At 40.6% G+C, this 19,149-nt stretch overlaps 1 pseudogene; it reads left to right on the top strand.

Moving 5' to 3' along the window:
* Positions 1–13,586: 13,586 nt before the first annotated feature.
* On the top strand, positions 13,587–17,052 carry LOC148045065 (uncharacterized; annotated as a pseudogene).
* Positions 17,053–19,149: the final 2,097 nt, after the last annotated feature.

The following is a 19,149-nucleotide window of genomic DNA, read 5'->3' as shown; positions in this document are numbered from 1 at the left end:
CTCGTTGGCATCTTCAGCAGCAGCCCTGCCTCCTGTGAAAAAACCGAAGATGGAGCAGATCCACGCAGATGACGTTGCTGCAACATGACTGGAGGAGGAATTCTGGGAGTTGAAGTCCACAAGGCTTAAAGCTGTCAGGTTTGAAGACCCCTGGGGTTTTTTTCCTAAAGGGTTAGGGGTGCGAGGGTCTTGTAACTTGACAGCTTTAAGACTTGCACGCTTCAATGCCAGAGTTTCTGAGCCAACATTTTGGTTGCTAAGCAGGACCGTTGTTAAGTGATACTGATATTATATAACACTTTTAATTAAGCGGGTACCTTGAATAAACATAACTTTGAGTTTCAAATAATACTGATTTCGTTGTTGTCTTAGGTGACATCTGTGAAAAAAATTCAGGTGCTCAGGCATGAAAATGTGCCGCTCAAACACTATACTTTTCCGCTCACACTGAAAAAAAATTAGAGGGAACATTGGTCGAAACTCAGCTGTGGGTCCAGGAGGACTCCCAAGTTGCGGACCCTGTCTGAAGGGTATAAATTTTGACCCCCCAGCCTGAGTGATGGAACGTCGGCCAAATTGTTGGGAGGAAAACACAACAGCCACTCGGTCTTGTCCGGGTTGAGTACCAGTTTGTTAGCTCGCATCCAGTCTTTAACAGCCTCAAGACCTCGGTTCATCACGTCCACCGCTTCATTGAGTTGGCACGGGGCGGACAGATACAACTGTGTATCGTCCGCGTATTGATGGTATTTTATCCCGTGCCTCCGAATGATCTCGCCCAGCGGTTTCATGTATATGTTAAACAGCAGGGGGGATAAGACCGAACCCTGCGGCACCCCATAAGTTAGGGGCCTCGGGGACGATCTCTGCCCCCCCCACCGACACTGACTGCAACCTGTCCGAGAGGTAGGAGGAGAACCACTGCAGAACAGTGCCGCCCACCCCCACCTCCCGCAGTCGTCGCAGAAGGATACCATGGTCGATGGTATCGAAAGCCGCTAAGAGGTCAAGGAGAACCAGGATGGACGCGTGGCCTCCATCTCTGTCTCTCCAGAGATCATCGGTCAATGCGACCAAAGCGGTTTCTGTGCTGTAACCGGGCCTGAAGCCTGACTGGAAGGGGTCAAGATAGTTAGCTTCCTCCAAGGTACGCTGAAGCTGGAAGGCCACCACCTTCTCAACAACCTTCCCCACGAAGGGGAGGTTGGAGACTGGACGGTAGTTATTAAGAATGGCTGGATCCAAGGACGGTTTCTTCAGGAGGGGTCTCACCACCGCCGTCTTGAGTGCGGTGGGGAAGTACCCCTCCTGAAGAGAGGCGGTAACAACCGCCTGGATTCAGCCTCGTGTCACCTCACTGCTGTTGGTAACCAGCCAGGAGGGACAGAAACTTATGAAGGCTGTGCAACATTTTGAGGTGATATAGAGTATGTAAAGGCATGAGCAGTCGTTCGCTGGTCTTGGAGGGACTCAGCGAAGAACAGAGGTGCTTCTCTGCAGGCGGGGGGAAGTGCGATCTCCTCGGCAAGACAGAGGCTCAGCACTGATCCCAGACTTCTGGAGAGGGACGCGTGAGCTGTCCCAGCCATGATACAGCACTTTTGTCTGGCGTAGGATTTTCGGAGTGAATCTAGATGCCCTAAATTTTTTTGAAGAGTAAGTTGGATTTACTACTTGGTTACTGCATCTCTGGCAATCTTTCCCCCCCTCTTTGATGGGACTTTTAGCGGCAATTAAGACAAACAGGAGCAAATGAACTAACAATTGAAGACGGATTTACATCATAAAGAGTCGTTGAAGGCGGCCTAGGTTGGTGGAAACAGAGAAGAGGGAAGTTTTTTACCCAGAGGCATAGCTGATAGTAATCAGCGGACTTGCTCTGTCTGCTACCAAGACTTTTGGAAAACTTTTGTGCTGAGGCTCCACTTGAGACAGTCAATATTATATCCACCGTGCGCATTGTTTTCTCTTTTCTCCTTTTGGAGCTGGCGTTGGACACTTGAAAGGGGAACACTTCGAGCTGAACCTTTCTTCTTTTTTATTCTCTTCTCTTTGAGGTTTTTTTTTGTGTTGATGTATTTGCCCCCCCTTCTTTCCTTGCTTCCTGATATGAGCCCCCTCCTGTACCTTTTTTAGACCTCTCTATGGGACTATATTTATATATATTTTTCCGTATAGATAGCAGCAAAGTAAGTTGGAACATTGCTTAAACTGGTAGCAGATAGCTTATGAAGCAGTGGGATATTCTTAACTTAATTGATATGAGCTGGGCAAAGGGGGGAAAAAAACCTTGGCATTACCTACTCAGCCGTCCCCATCTACAACTCCTCCAACAACACACAGAACTTTAGACAATATGGCTGGGGTAGAGAAGGCACCCACATTGCAAAATATACAGACAACTTTGCTATCGATACAAAATAATATTGCTAGGAATCAAGAGATCACCGAAAAATCCCTGGCCGACATCAAAAATGAAATGGGAGACATGAGGGGTGAACTGAAACAGCTGAATTTACAGCAAAAGGAGATTTGGGCAAAAATGGAGAAACAGGAGGGTCAAATTCAAGAGTTAGGAGTAAAAATGAAGGAAAGTGAAGAGAATATGGTGAGGTGGGAGATGAGGCAGCTACATATTAATAGAAGGTTGGAAGATGAGATTGCTATGTTGGAATTAGAAAAGTCAGCCTTCTTTCTCAGATTTCAAAATATTCCAGAGGAAAGAAGGGAGAAACTGAAGGAAATTATGGTGGAGATGATAGCAGGGATCGCCCAGAAAGATAAATTGTTGATACAGAGTGACATCGATGACGTATATAGAGTCTATACTTCTTATACTAGGAGACAGAAACTGCCACGTGAAGTGCACGTGAGGTTTACCAAGCGATCCCTGAGGGAAGAAATTTACCAGAAGGCACGTGACCAGAATACCATGTATGCGGGGGAAATGGTCATAGTACTAAAACAGATACCAAGAAGAGTGAGGGAAAGGAGGCAGAAATATCAGGACCTAACAACACAATTGAGGAAACTTCAGGTGATGTTTAGGTGGCTTTTCCCAGAAGGGTTATCTTTTCTCTGGCAAGGCCAGAGGTTTCGGATTGAATCATTGCAAGATGCACAAGACTTTATGGAAAGCCAGTTGAAGAAGGGAACTCAGAATAACGAGGGAGAATTGGACAATAAGAGCCAGGGAGAGGAGCGAAAGAATAGTGTCCCGGGAGATGAGAAAGGGGGAAATGAGAAACAAAGCAGAGATGAGAGACCGCAAACGAGGCAAACAACAAAAGCTAAAGCCTTAAACAAATAAACATGGCGGATGAACTCCGCTTAATTTCCTTAAATATAAATGGGTTGAATTCACTAAGAAAGAGAAATAAAATACTGAATGCTCTATGGAAAAAGAATTGTGATTTGACATGCTTGCAAGAAGTACATATAGCGAACCACCAGCAAAATGTGTTGTATTACCCCCGGCTGGGTATAATGTATACAAGTTTAGCAGATGAAAAGAAAAGGGGCATTGTGTTGTATGTTAAAGACCATATCGATTCTAAATTGGTGTATACGGATGGGGAGGGTAGAATCTTAATGGTCGAATTGAAATTTGGTCGATATAAAATCTTGCTGGTGGCCATATACGCACCGAATGACAGCCAAAGTACTTTCTTTAGAAGGTTGCATTTAAAAATTGCAGAGTTAGGCTATGATCATATATGTGTGGTGGGTGATTATAACGCGGTGGCAGATAGGACAATGGATTACAACCCAGGAAACATCCAAAAGGGGGGGAAATTAAGAGAAAGGAGGAGAGTTCTCCCCAAAACCTTTGAAGACATGAGGGAGGAATATGAATTAAAGGATGTATGGCGTGAACTCCACCCACAGAAACAACAATTTACTTTCTTTTCACATAGACACCAATCCTGTTCTAGGATCGACATGGCCTGGTTGACACCAGAAATTGGGGACTTGATTAAGGAAGCAGCAATTGAGGTTAATACCTGGGCCGATCACAATCCACTCTTATTGGTGTGGAAAGGAGTAAGGCAGGGGAGGAAGAGAAGGTGGATGATGAATACAGAGATAGTGAAAGAACAAGAATTTCAGCAAATGTTTAAAAGGGAAATGAGGTTTTTTTTTTTGAAGAAAATAGGAAAGGAGTAACCCCACAAATACTTTGGGATACGGCCAAGGCTTATATGAGAGGCCTAGCTATTAAACATATAATAGGTACACACAGGAAAAAATTAGAAGAGAGGGCAAAATGGGTAACTAAACTGGAGGTGGTAGAAAAAGCCTTGCAACAGAACCCACTAGATGATAGGAAAAAAGAAGAAATGGCTAGAATTAAGCACGGGATCTCTCTTTTAGACCAGGAGGATGTCGCTCGAAAACTTAGGGGGATTAAGCAAAACTTTTTTGAGCATGCTAACAAACCGGGTCGTTGGCTCTCTTATAGACTTCGAAAAGAAAGAGAGAGCAGACGTATAGCTCAACTGCAGAATAGTAAAGGGGAATTAGTAGAAACCAAGGGGGAGAAACAGGAAATTATCCAAAGTTTTTTTCAGCAACTATATAGTAGGGAAGAAGTTTCTGAGGACCAAATTAAGGAATTTTTAGACAATGCAAATCTACCCAAGATCTCAAATGAAGCAAAAGGGATACTGAACCAAAAGATAACAATAGATGAATTAGAAAAGGCAGTCAAAAAAAAATGGAAAACAACAAAACTCCTGGCATGGATGGTTTGCCAGTTGAAATCTATAAATCTTTTTTGGAAATTTTAGGACAAGAGATGATAGTAATATTTAATGCTGTCTTGACGGATTCTATCACACTGAAATCATGGGCCGAGGCTTATATAACACTTTTGCCTAAAGCTGGAGCTGACTGCACCCAAATTAAAAACTATAGGCTCATTTCACTTTTGAATGTGGATTATAAAATCTTTGCAGCTATATTGGCAGATAGACTTAAATTTTTCCTTAACAAATTTATACACCCTGATCAGAACGGCTTCCTGCCGTCAAGGCATTTGAAAGATAATGTTAGAATTATTTTGGATGCCTTAGAATATTATGAAGCTCGGCCGGATAAACAAGTGGCCTTTATGTTTCTCGACGAACAAAAGGCTTTTGATCGGATAAATTGGAACTTTATGTTGTCACAATTAGAAAATATGAAGTTTGGAGAAAGCTTCTTAAATGCAATTCGGGCAATTTATGTACGACAAACCGCGACAATATTGGTAAACGGAGAAGAGGCGGGTGATATTGAGATTGGTAAAGGCACAAGACAAGGATGCCCGTTATCCCCCCTACTGTTCATCCTCACATTAGAACCCCTTCTTAGAATAGTGAGAAGTGACACACAAATTAAAGGGTTACGAGCTAAAGCTCAGGAATTTACGGTCCAGGCTTTCGCCGATGACCTTGTTTTTATCCTGGAGGATCCTATGGCTTCTGGGATACAACTTTTACGTAAAATAGAGGAGTACGGTAGGATAGCGGGGCTACGTATAAACAAAGAGAAGACAAAACTGTTAATTAAGAATATGACTCTGAACTAGAAAAGGGAAGTACAAAGCCTGTTAGGGATCAACATGGCCCACAAAGTACAATATTTGGGAATTGGTTGGCACCATAAGAGGCCTTAACGCATCCGAATGTATTTAATTGGACAAGAAACATAACATATAAAGACATCATGACAGAAGATGGCAACATGAAAACAAAGATGGAATTAGAGCAACAGGGCAGGAATTTGGAATGGTGGGAATATTTACAGGTTAGAAACAGGTTTAAAAGTGATAAGGCACGTTTTGGGATCTACCCAAACCCTCAGGGGCTAGATAAGATCCTGTTTGGTGGAGACAAGAAAATGTTATCGAAGATTTACCAATTTTTGACCTGCCAAGATGAAGAGATGGACAAAAGCCTTCTAATAGCATGGGAGAGAAACCTTGGCTATGAAATTGAAATGGGCAAATGGTGGGATCTATGGAGTAAGACCATTAAACTTACAACATCTACAGCATTCAAAGAAAACATATACAAGATGGTTTATAGGTGGCACTTCCCCCCAACGAGGTTAGCCAAGATGTTCCCTGGGTTATCTCCATTGTGTTGGAAATGTGGAAGAAAGGATGGCACATTCTACCATATTTGGTGGTCCTGTACTGAGGCCACGAAATATTGGAAAAGGATTAAAAAATGGTTAAAAGAGGTTACCGGGGCAAACATGGAATGGAGACCCGAGAACCTTCTACTAAGCATTAAACCAGAAAACATAAGCAGTTCAATATGGCATTTGAGCCTACATATAATTGTGGCCGCAAGAATAACTTATGCACAATTTTGGAAATCCACTACTATACCGTCGGAAGATGCTATAATTAAAAAGATCTATGAATGTGCAGAAATGGACAGAATGACGGGTTGGCTGAGGGACAAAGGAGAAACGGAACATTATCTTAGCTGGAACCTATGGTATATGTGGGCGACAAGGAGAACAGCAGGGACTTAAAATGGGGAAAGTTAACATGGGTATTGTAATAGATCCCTGAACTTTGCAATGAGAAGATGTGGCTTAGAGACCTAACAATGAGGAAGGAAAGAAAAAGTTGGGCTGTGAATGACTGTCACCACGGGGGGGGGGGGGAGGGGAGGGGGGTTTGTATGTTTAAAACGGTATTTGTATCTGTATGTTTTACGCTTAAAAAAAATGTATAACTAATGAATGCCGATACAAAAGGCTGTATATTTACTTTATATTGTTATGTATGATTTGTCTTTCTTATGTTGTTGTATTTTTCTTTCTGTTTTTTAAAGGTAATAATGTTTAATAAAAATTATATTTTTTTAAAAAAAGAGAGAGAGAGTATGTAAAGGCATGAATACAGTAGAACCTCTGGTCACAACCATAATTCGTTCCATAACTTTGGTCGCAAACTGATTTGGTCATGAATCAAACCTAATTTTGGAAATGTGGTGCTTACAAAAAAATGGTGCAGAAGGGGAAATCAGCAGCGGGGAGAATGTGAATATTTTGGTCAGAAGCGTTCGTGACCAGAGGTTCTACTGTATAACATCTTCACTTAAGACTTAAGATACACTTAAGATATAACATCTTCACTTAAGATTCACTTAAGAACTGTGGCAAGAAAGGTGGTATAGTGACCAAAGTTACAATGGCATTGAAAAAAGTGACTGATGACCATTTTTCACACAGTGACCATTTTCACACTTAGCGACCATTGCAGCATCCTCATGGTCACGTGATCAAAATTTGGATGTTTGGCAACAGTTTATATTTGTAAATTGTAGTTATGTTGAAATAAAAAAAAACATTACAATACTATTTTTGCGTTGTATGAAAATTTTTCTTGCTCCGTATAAAATTTTTAATCAAGCCCCCCCCCCCCCCCGGTCAAAGGTGTCCCTCTTTACCAATCTGAAAATCTGGTCACCTTATTATACTCAAGGGGTGACCTTGAGGCACTCATATTCTCACCATTTAATGGAGAACCATCTCTGCAGCACAAAATCATAGGGAAGATAACACTGAGAATAGGCAACAATTTGCCCTTATTAAATTAATAATAACAAATATTATAATCACCCAAATTTCTCATTTTGCATATTTGTATATGTGGTCTTTTTTCTCTCTCTGCCTATCTTCCATATCATACCATCTCTCCTTCCCCCCCTCATTTGCCATTGGGGGTTAGAGTCAAAATTGGGTAATTTCTCTCAGGAATTCATAATGATATCAAAGCAAATTTAATAATATTTATGCAATGTATATGGAAGAGAAGAGTTTCTATTCTGTTACTTCTATCTTTACTTCACCTATTATTTTTATTCCACTGGTCCACATGGACCTCAGTTTTTTACATTTTATTTGCCTTTCATTTCACTGAAATGTTAAAGGCCTTAAATATCAGCTTAAATATCAGTATTTAAAGGTCTCAACATGGCAAAGACAATTTCACCCAATGTTATTCATAGGCAACTTCAATTTCCTTCAAAGCCTACCTGCCATATGAACCATTTTGCAGCTCTGACAGCACTCCAGAATGTATAAAACCTAAATATCAGTCATATTTTGAAAGATATGAAAAGTTTGAAGGATGAAGTGAATGATTTAAACTTTGAAGAAAGTTAAGCCATTCATTTCATCCCTTGAATCTTCTCAATCTTACTAGCCCCCAAAACAAGCCAAAAATATGTCTTTATCCAATGCAGTGATCACATCAAGAGCTGTGGTGGTGCACTACTGCAAGCTTTTTTTTACAGAGTTGGAGGGGACCTTAGAGGTCTTCTAGTCCAACCCCTTCTTAGACAGGAAACCCTACACCACTTCAGACAAATGGTTATCTAATCGCTTCTTAAAAACTTCCAGTGTTGGAGAATTCACAACTTCTGTTCCACTGATTAATTGTTCTAACTGTCAGGAAATTTCTCCTTAGTTTTAAGTTGCTTCTCTCCTTGATTAGTTTCCATCCACTTACCCTCAGGTGCTTTGGAGAATAGCTTAGCTATTAGCCACACCCCTACATACAGTCTTTGAAGGCCAAAGAAATCTCACTACCATTCATCCTCAGAATATTGTATGTTTCCATCAGTCATATGGAAATTAAACTACTTATTTCTCAAACCAAAGACTATTTCCAAATGACCAAACACACCCCAAAGCATAGGTTTTCACCAAGAAATAAAGCTGTTGTAATAAACTGCACAAGTTCATAATTTGACTTAAAACTAACATATGGAAGTTTGAGAATCCATTAAATGAGCTGCTGGATGGCTTATCTTAGAATTGACAGTGAATAAGCAATTAGGCCCTTCATTCTAATATGGATGAAACTCTGGGACTCTAGGCTGTCAGTCTCTCATCAGTGGCTGGGCTGTGGCTGAATGACAGTAGCTCAGAGGCCACCGTTACCTCCTTCATTATTCCTCCTCACAGCATATCTGCAGATTATTCTGTCATTCATCTTTCCAGTCTGCTGGTCTCCCTCTCCACCTTCCCAAAGTTCTAGTGCACTTCTTCAGGGACAGTATTCCTCTATAGAGGTTGAAAAAAATTTAATAAAGGCTTTACCAGGTTACATTTAAAATGCCTGTAATCCAGCATCCTGCTTCGTGTGGTGACCAATTTGGTGATAAGCAGAATAGAAACAGGCTAACGTTAATTATTGCAGTCATATGCACCATCATAATAATATTGAAAGGAGCATTGAGAGACCCCACATGGAATCCACATTGTGTAAATCAATTTTATGAGTCTTAAATAATATGTGTGTTCGAAAAAATGCTAGTATCAAACCCGAAAGCAAGAATGACACATGGTGATTCTTCCAAGCTGAGATTTTTATATTTTCACATCTGTAGATAAACCTTGCCAGACTGAGCACTCTATTATCTGTTTCTATGTGGTGGCTCAGTGGCTAAGATGCTGAGCTTGTCGATCAGAAAGGTCGACAGTTTGGCAGTTTGAATCCCTAGCATCACGTAACAGAGTGAGCTCCCATTACTTTTCCCAGCTTCTGCCAACCTAGCAGTTGAAAAGCACTTAAAAATACAAGTAGAAAAATAACAACCACTTTTGGTGGGAAGGTAACAGCATTCCGTGTGCCTTAGTCATGCTGGTCACATGACCACAGAGATGCCTTCAGACAGCACTGGTTCTTCAGCTTTGAAACGGAGATGAACACCCACCCCCCAGAGTTGGAAATGATTAGCACTCATGTGCGAGGGGAACCTTTACCTTTACAATATACTCTGTGAACTATTAGGGAGGGGCTGCCTTCACCCTATTTCACTCACACATACTATCTGGACCGAGTTGTCTCCTATACCTCTGGAATACCAAAAAGTGTTTTTTTTTTCAAAAGGCAACTGGACTTCCTTTGTTTTTTTCCTTGAAGGCATTTCGCTTCTCATCCAAGAAGTTTCTTTAGTTAGGACTGAATGGTGCAGAAAGGAAGGATTTATATTCTTTATTCCTTCCAGTCATTTGGTCATTAGCACTCTTTTTGAGAGCCATTGAGGTCACTTGGAGGTTTATCTGTGCCCTCAGGTCACCTGAATTGTGCAAATGGGTGTGGAATCTTCTTGGAACTGCTGAAAGGACTGTGTTGTAAATGGGAGATAGGTGGTGTCGTATCCCTCCCCCTCTGTTGAGAGAGGGCTGTTCAATCTTAATGTGGATGGTTTCTTTCACCCCTATTTCAGTGGTGGGTTCCTACCAGTTCGGACTGGTTTGGCCAAGTCGGTAGTGGTATGGCGGCCTAGGTCGCTGGAACCAGGCCTATCATGCCCCCAAACCAGTTCCCCGGTCTCTTCTCCCATCGCCGTCATGTTTCTGCGCATGCGCAGAACAGTTTTCAGTCAACTGCACATGTGCAGCAACCCGCGGCGGGCACGTGAGTGAGCGAATCAAGCAGCGCTCACACAAAATGCCCTCTCAGTGAACCAGTAGTAAACCGGTTAGCTGATGTTTATCTGCTAAGCATTTAAGTAAGTTTACTAAACAGGAGACAAATATTAGAAAACTAGAAAGATAAACTAGTACACCAATGAAGTGTTTGTCTGCATGCTGTTCCAGGCTGTTTCTTAAGCCAACTTCAGAAATTGCAGTCGTGGTTGACAATGGAGCTGGGTTGGTTCTCTATTGCAAGTTCTAACTGGTTATTCTCATGTTTCTGCTCTTCCCATCCACACAGGGAAAGTCGGCCTTGCTGGTTTGTTCTTTTGTGGACCTGTCTACCAGTGCCTGCCTTTAGGCATTTCTTCGTCTTTGTCATCTCCATGCCTTTATTTTTCTTTCCCAGATGTTTGCACACATGGATACCCCCTCCTTCTTCTCTTCTTGGACACTAATGCAGACCATTCCTCCCTCCCTCTCTCTCTCTGTCTCTGTCTCTGTCTCTCTCTCTCTCTCTCTCTCTCACACACACACACACACACTGACACATCCATGGTGCTGTTGTAGGTTCACTACTACAGTAATAAAAACAATAGGGAACAAGTTGGTCTTTCCTCCCTTTACAGTCCATATAAATTTTATAGCAAAGAAGAACTGAAAAGCATAAGTAGAAACAGATAGCAGCATTCCTACATTTCAAATTAAATATTTAAAAAATGAGAGAGGGAAGTTTTGTAGTACTAGGAATATGGGATAAGAAACTAGGAGAAACATGTTTCATGCTGCCTGGACAGAAAGGATGCTCACAGGAAAGTGTAAGAGCTTCATGGAGCCCAGGTTCCCTAATGTGGAGAAAACTTTATTCATATAATGGGTCATTATTTTTAAAAAACAGTGGGTGTCAACCAGTAGAGAATATAACCTCCCAGACACCCAATAACAATATAGTTGTATAGGACAGCAATCAACTGTTGCTGGGCCGTATTATTAGATACTGCAGGCAATCTGAGCCAGGGCTGCTACTGGAACAGAACAAAATACTGGTGACTATCTGCTCAGAGGGGTTTAAGACAGTTTGGGCCAGGAAAGAATAAGTTTGAATGGAAACTGGAGAAGAATGGAAGGGTTGCATTTCATCAGAAAAGGTTGATTGTCCCACTCTTGCCAAGCAGAAAGTGGAGATTTACCCTTAGAAAAATATGACCATTCTTCTTTCCACTGTATTGAGGATGGACGGTATCACATAGAGAGGATTTGTTATCATAAAAGCAGCCACTGTTAATTTCCATTATCTTTTGTAAGTTTTTAAACTATTGTTATACAATTGCAAAGAGTGTTGTTATCTACAAAAAAGCCATCCTCCAAACAAAAACAAAATGCATGAAATATTGAATTCTTTTTATATTAAACCATATCTTGTGAACCAATATTTGCATTTGAAGCACCACATCTCCAACTATTAGACGAACCTATCCGTTTCTTCTTAAAAATTGGGCATGAATGTCTAGACTCTACAGTATTTTTGTTGAATTAACCATTAGTTTAAATCTTTTCAAATAAGATGAACAGGTGCTGAGATGTTATTGCATTGATATATGTGTACCGAGCACTGCAATTTCTTGTTCTGTTCATCTCTATATTCTAGAGCATCTCATTTCATATAGTCTAACAACATGTACCTTGTTATTATAGGCTTCTGATTTTGCAAACAATGTGCTAAATCATCTAGTGGAGAGGGATTTAATGCATGTAAAGATGCCAGCCTGTATCTAAATATCAAAAAAGTATTTTAACTGAATATATTGCTACTTGTACCTTTTTGCAAACAAAAGGAAGGAATTTTGTAGCTTCAGAAAGGGGAGATAGCTGTTGCTATGTATAATGTTCTGCTTCATTATCAACAGATCTAGACATCAGTCGGTCTGTTGCAAAATCATCCCACATCACAAAAAGCTGCTGCTGCTGGAACCTTGATGAATGGATGGTCTACAAAATTTATACTCTAACAGACATAGCAACGTCTCCTATGAGAGGGTCAATAAATGGTGTTCAAGCAGTAAGGCTATCAGTATGCTTGACTCCATGACACAGCAGTGAACAAGAGGGACCTGCTTAAATAAGTTCAACACTGACATTAGTAGATATAGTTCATACCTTTTTTTAAGGAAAATTATCAGTACTTTTGATCAGTGATGTCATCAAAGTAAACAAACCCACGTGCTGATTACGTCACCAGATCATGCCCCTAAGTGGAAGTGACGTGCACAGCCCCCACCCTCCGGATGTGCATAGCCCTCCTCCTCGGCTGGGATGTGCATAATTGACCCCACGTGGTGCAGGTTTCACAAGATCATAACCCTAGCTGGATATGTTGTAATGGCCTAACCCCATCATGATGAGTAGCCCTAACAGATAAGCTGTTGTGCAATATCCCAGCCCTACTTTTTTTCAGATAAGATGTGTTGAAACTTAGCCCATCAAGAAAGATGCCAAGACTCTGTGTACATGATTAGTTTAATTCTAGGTTAATTCTATGGACATTCAAGGGTGGTGGGAGGGGGGGTTGTGAAATAAAAAATGTTTTTTATTTGTAATCAATCTCCTAAGGGCTGCATTTAAACCCACTTTTTTCCCTAGAAGGTATTTATTTCTAGGCAATGTTGGTTTTAATTTTTGTTGAGACATGTGGTCTGCATTTAACCATTTTTTCTCTAAAAGGTATTTATTTCTAGGTAGATTGAAGCCCACCAACAGGAAAAGACAAGGAATATTAACAGGAATTAAAATGTTCATAATAGGCAACCCTGCCAGGTTGCATGCAGTTGATAAGCCTGTTCATGCATGCCTGGGATATGGCCGGACATGCCTTACTCACCCACCCACTCCACTCTTCTGTGATTCTGGGCATGCGCAAGAGACATGTGTGGGCCTTGCCCGGACTTGCCATACCTGCCCCTCCCCCCCCTCCCCTGTGATTCTGGCCATGCGCAAGGCACACTTGTCATTACAAGAGCTGGTTAGTTTGCCTTAATTTCAGCAGTGTCTTGAAGGTGGCAACCTCTGATTCCAAATATGTTTTTAAAACAACAGCAAAAGTCAGCATCAAATGCTCTGACACAAGACCCCTGCCACCAGAATGCAACAAACCCTGTATGGCAACCTCAGAAGGGAATTTGTTTGATATAAATTTGACCCCCAAACCTCCCAAGCATGGGCGTAGAATAAGAAAAAGACCTGGCTTCATTGAAGAGAATGAACATATAAAGCCTTGTTATTGCAGATTCTGCAAAATATCAAATGGTAAGTCAATATAAAAATTAAGAAAACAGTATTTTGATTAGTTGAAACTCCCCAATCTAATTCTACCTTATTTCCTGTTTTAGAAACGGTGGAGCTTCAAAATGTCAGCATGCTGCAAGTTCTGAAAGCATGTGTTATTAAAATAATACATCATTGTTTAATGGGATGTTTAAAATCAGAAGATAATGTGGATGGAAACAGTGAAACAGAAGTTATTAACAGCTTATGTATTTGGCTTTCTATGCCGCATGTTCTCTGCATCATCATCAGTATTACTGACAAAGTGAATAAATTATATTTCACCCGGGATACATTTGACGATCTCAAGACATTCATGCAGTGTATCGAGAAGAGTCATAAACCGCTATCATTAATGTCAAAGATTGAAGCTGAATTGCCATTGGCTCTGAAGAGGATCATATGCCAGAATGTAACAGAAATTAATTACAAGAAACTGTTAAAGCTATGAAATTTATAATAAAATGTGCTTTACAAAACATATGAAAGATGTATTATGTTTTTTTTCTTTTGCTGACCCTTCTGTTTAAACTTGTCAGATGTTAAACACAGAGATACAATTTAATTAAAGCTCATGTGATATTATTCATTCGGGAATTCCTATGCTGGTTGGGGGGCTTGGTCAGTGTTTGCAAAAGGTGTGAAGAACTCATCAACTCTGATGCGATTAATTTGCTACATTAGCTTCTATTCAAATGCATCTTCCGGGTAGGCAGGGTGGACAGTTTTTGCAAAAGATGTGAAGAACTCCCCTTTTCTGATGTGATTAATTTGTGACGTCACTAGGGTGTATAAAAGTAGGAGACGATACTTGTCTAGTCATGTTTACTGGTTTCTGGCATAATCATACCTCTGGAGCAATTTGAACTGCTAAGAAGACCCCTATTCAGAATGGAATCTACTATTGTAAGTAATTTTATGCCTAATTTTGAAACACTTAGATGCAAAATAGTTTTTATAGAGTTCTTGTCTGCCTGCTTGCTTATTTGTTTGATTGAATTTTTCCCCCCACAAGTATGAATTGACAGACTCAGAATGTTTGATGGGTGCTACAATTGAAAGTAGATTTATGGCTAATTTGTTCTGAAGCACTGACCCCTTGTTAGATGTAAAAAGTGTTTATAACATTCTTGCTTTCTTGCTTGTTTGTTTGACTGTTTGTTTGGTTGGTTTTTTCACTAGAATGAATTGACAGACTCAGAATGTTTGTGGGCATATGAAGGTATTTATCTTTCATACTTTCATATATTTATATTTATATTTACTTATAAACATTCTGCAACAATTATGACTATTGGGGGGGTTCTTTTCCTCCAGAATGGGTGGACGATCAGGCATTCGTGGAACTCACTATTCCTGCAGAACCCCAGGGATCCCAGCACAACCCCTCAGCCTTCCACAAGCCACACAGCACGAATGCTGTGGTATAATATCTAGCATTTTATCCAACTGTAACTCTATTAGTATTATTTTTTAGAAACTAAATGTGTGTGTGTGTGTGTGTGTGTGTTTATGTGTGTTTATTAAGAATGTTGGTGATAACTTTTTGTTTCTTTGCTTGTTTGTTTAATCAGAGCTGTCCTGCAAAAAAGCAAAAATGCATGGTGCCAGACTTCCTGAATCCCCAGCAGACCATGCTAGTTGTGATTCTATGATTGTCTCTCAACCAGAAGAAAATACATGCCATTCTATGTCCCAGCTACAATCTCCTAGCTCTGTAAACTCTCAGAATATGAACAATGTTTATCTGGATATGGTGCAGGCATGGGAGAATCCTATCCGGAATTTCAGAGCTGTGGAATACTATCAGCGATACAGATTTGTTAATCTTGACCGAATCTGATCTTTTGTAGTTGCTATAGAGGCCATTCATAATGTGTTATAGATTCTTTTAAACAATGTAGCTATGAACATCGGCCCAAATGATTTTGTTCAACTCCGGTTGGATGCAAAGGGATTAAACCATCCTCTCTTTTCTCATAGGAGGTGTATGAATGATTTAAATGCTGATGATTTTCTGACCAGTGTTGAAAATCTGCTTCAAAGTAAGGCTGAGATATTGGGGGGGGGGATTTGCAATTAGTGGTTACCATTGTGAAGAACAAGGAGGGAGGAGGGCTTAGGAAGTTAAATACTTTGCTGCTCACCAGAGTACTGGAGAAAAAAAGACAGCATCTAGTAGATTTCAATGTGGAAGGCGAATTTCTTTGTTTTGCTAGCTGTTTGCTCTGTCTGATTGGTTCTGATGGTAGAAATCAAGAAATTATTACCGGGGCCAGGGAACTTCACAGCAGACTAGGTATTTCCACAGGAAACAGGATTGACTTTTCTCAGGTACACATCTTTGAAAAACATTTACGGGTCACTATAAAGATCTTGTTTTACATGCAGGACGGGTGGCGGTTTTTTGTCATAGGTCACCCGCAGCAAGAAAAAATAGTATTTACATGACAAGCATTACTATGGTATCAAAAATATCAAGGGCTTTCTGGGCAAACGCTATTTCTGTAAATTCTGCCACATGGCTTACCACCACAAATTTAGTCATGGGTGTCAATATATTTGCAGAGTGTGCCTAAAGCAAGAATGTCAGCAGGTTGAGGTGGACAAGGTACTGTGCTGTAGGTGCAAAGTGCCTTGTCGGTCTAAGGAATGTGCTGAAAGACACACACACAACTCGCTAAGGAGGGAAAAGTTGACTGTAAGACTAAAGAATATTGTGAAACGTGTGGGGTTTATGTCTTTACCCCCCACAAAAAGTGCAAGGAAGTCAAATGTGGGCAGTGCTCTGAGAAGGTTGAAAGCTTGGAAGGTTATTTATGCTTTCTAAAATCATTGGACTGACTACGAATTGGTGAAAGATACATTATTTATAATTTTGAATGCTGCCAAGAAACAGGCACCCACATACCTAATTATACATGTGCCAGGGATATGTTGAAGGATGAGGACGATAAAGATGTTGTGAGGTGGGATTGTTATGGTGTTAGATGCCTGGAGCAGTTTGTAAAGAAATTTATAAATCATAAGTTTAAGGGATGTACTTTTATTGCACACAACTCCAAAGGTTATGATGGGTACCTTGTACTGAGGCAGCTGATCCGTGAAAAGGTTAGGGTTCAACTTATAAGTCAGAGGGGGAAACTACTGTGTATTACCCTTCCAGACTATAAGATTCGGTTTATTGATAGCCTCTCATTTTTACCACTTAAATTATCCAAATTACCCAAAGCTATGGGGTTTCAAGACTGCAAAGGATATTTCCCTCACTTGTTCAATACAATGACTAATCAAGAGTAGGTGGGACCACTCCCTGAAACCAAGTATTACAGCCCAGAAACCATGATGCCTGGGGAGAGAGAAGAATCCCTGAAATGGCACACTGCTAATAGAGGTACTGTGTTTAAACTAAAGAAGGCTCTGGCTTACTATTGCAGACAGGATGTAGATATATTAAGAGAGGCCTGTATTCGATTTAGGAATCAGGTGATGAAAATGACTGAGCGTGAGTACCACAGTGGGGTCGGGTTGGTATTGTTGAGGAGATTCAATGCATTGACCCCTTCCAATATATCACATTGGCATCTGTCTGCATGGTGCAGTACCTGTTTATGTATTTGAAAAGCAATACCATTGCTTTAGATCCTTTGGACAATTATCACAATACACAGAAAAGGCATTCGGCTCCAGCGATTCAATGGTTGTTGTATATAGAGCACACTGAGAAGCTCAATATTCAACATGCTCTGAAGGGCAGTGAAAAGAAAGTAGGCAAATATTTTTTGGATGGTTTTGTGGTCATAAATGGAACCCCCACAGTTTTTGAATTTCATGGGTGTTTTTTCATGGGTGCCCTGTCTGCTACTCTGAAAAAGACTTCAACAAATTACTTGATTCAACATATGGTAGCCTGCACAGGATTAAAGAAGAATACCTCAGGGCACAGGGTTATGCTGTGCGCTGCATCTGGGAACATGACTGGCATGCCATGGTGGAGGATGACACCTCTTTGAAGCAGTTTCTATTTGAGAATAAGCTCCCAACTCCTTTGAATCCTCGAGATGCTTTTTTTGGTGGTAGAACAAATGCTACATGCCTGTACTATAAACCAAAACCTGGTGAACAAATCTTATACTACGATTTCATCAGTTTGTACCCTTTTGTGAATGACCAAGGAGTATCCAATTGGGCACCCTCAAATCATCTATCAAAACTTTGGGGACATAAAGTAATATTTTGGGCTAATCAAAGTCAAAGTGTACCCACCAAGGAATCTCTATTTCCCAGTTTATTCCTCTATTTTCTCACAAATCAGGGGGCAAATTAATGTTTAGTTTGTGCGCAACCTGCACAGAAAAACTGCAAACCTCCCCCTGTAAACACAATGATGAGGAAAGAGCTCTGACCGGAACATGGTGTACTGTTGAATTGAATGTAGCCTTAGAAAAAGGTTACAGAATTGTTGAAGTCTATGAGATCTGGAATTTTGAAAGAACTTCAAATGAGCTATTTTCAGGATATATGAAGATGCATCTCAGACAGAAACAGGAGGCCAGTGGTTATCCTGAATGGTGCAAAACAGATCAGGATAAAGAACAATATATTCAGGATTATGAAAAGATGGAAGGGGTCCATTTACGACATGACCACATTGAAGTAAATCCTGCCAAAAGACAGATTGCCAAACTCTTTTTAAATTCATTGTGGGGCAAGTTTGGCCAGAGCACCAATCACCTGACCACATCAGTGGTGACAAACCCTGAGGAATTATTTAAATATCTTTTTGTGCCATATTATGATGTTTCTTCATGTGAGTTTGTGGATACAGAGACAGCTGTCATGACGTGGAAAACAGCCAAGAACCAACCCACCAAATCCTCATGCACTAATGTATTCATTGCCAGCTTTACGACCGCTTATGCATGGCTAGAATTATACAGGCTACTGGAGGGGCTGGGCGATAGGTGTTTGTACCATGACACCAATTCAGTCATCTTTGTAAGAAGAGAGGGGGCGTGGACACCCCCTTTGGGTAATTATTTAGGACAACTGACAAGCGAAATTCCACCAAACACTACGATAACAGAGTTTGTTGCAGCCAGCCCCAAAATGTATGCTTTTGCTTTGTCCAACGGTGAAGCAGTGGTAAAAGTGAAGGGTATCACGCTAAATTGTGGTAATAGCAGTAAAGTTAACTTTGACAGTTTGAAAGATTTGGTAGATGATTATTGTCTGCCTGATGCAGAGAGAGAAAAGAGATCACTGTAGAACAGTTGGGAATTGTCAGGGTTAAGAAACAGTGGACCCTAGAAACGAGGGTCCTCCGAAAAACTCTAAAAGTAGTGTATAATAAAAGGTTATTAAAGAGTGAGGATTACTGTACACTGCCTTACGGTT

This window comes from Thamnophis sirtalis, unplaced genomic scaffold, assembly GCF_051295495.1.
Source record: "Thamnophis sirtalis isolate CommonGarterSnake01/CBP01778 unplaced genomic scaffold, rThaSir2_p1.2 scaffold_6, whole genome shotgun sequence".
NCBI classification, from domain to species: domain Eukaryota; kingdom Metazoa; phylum Chordata; class Lepidosauria; order Squamata; family Natricidae; genus Thamnophis; species Thamnophis sirtalis.
This window is presented reverse-complemented; position numbering and strand designations above follow the sequence as displayed.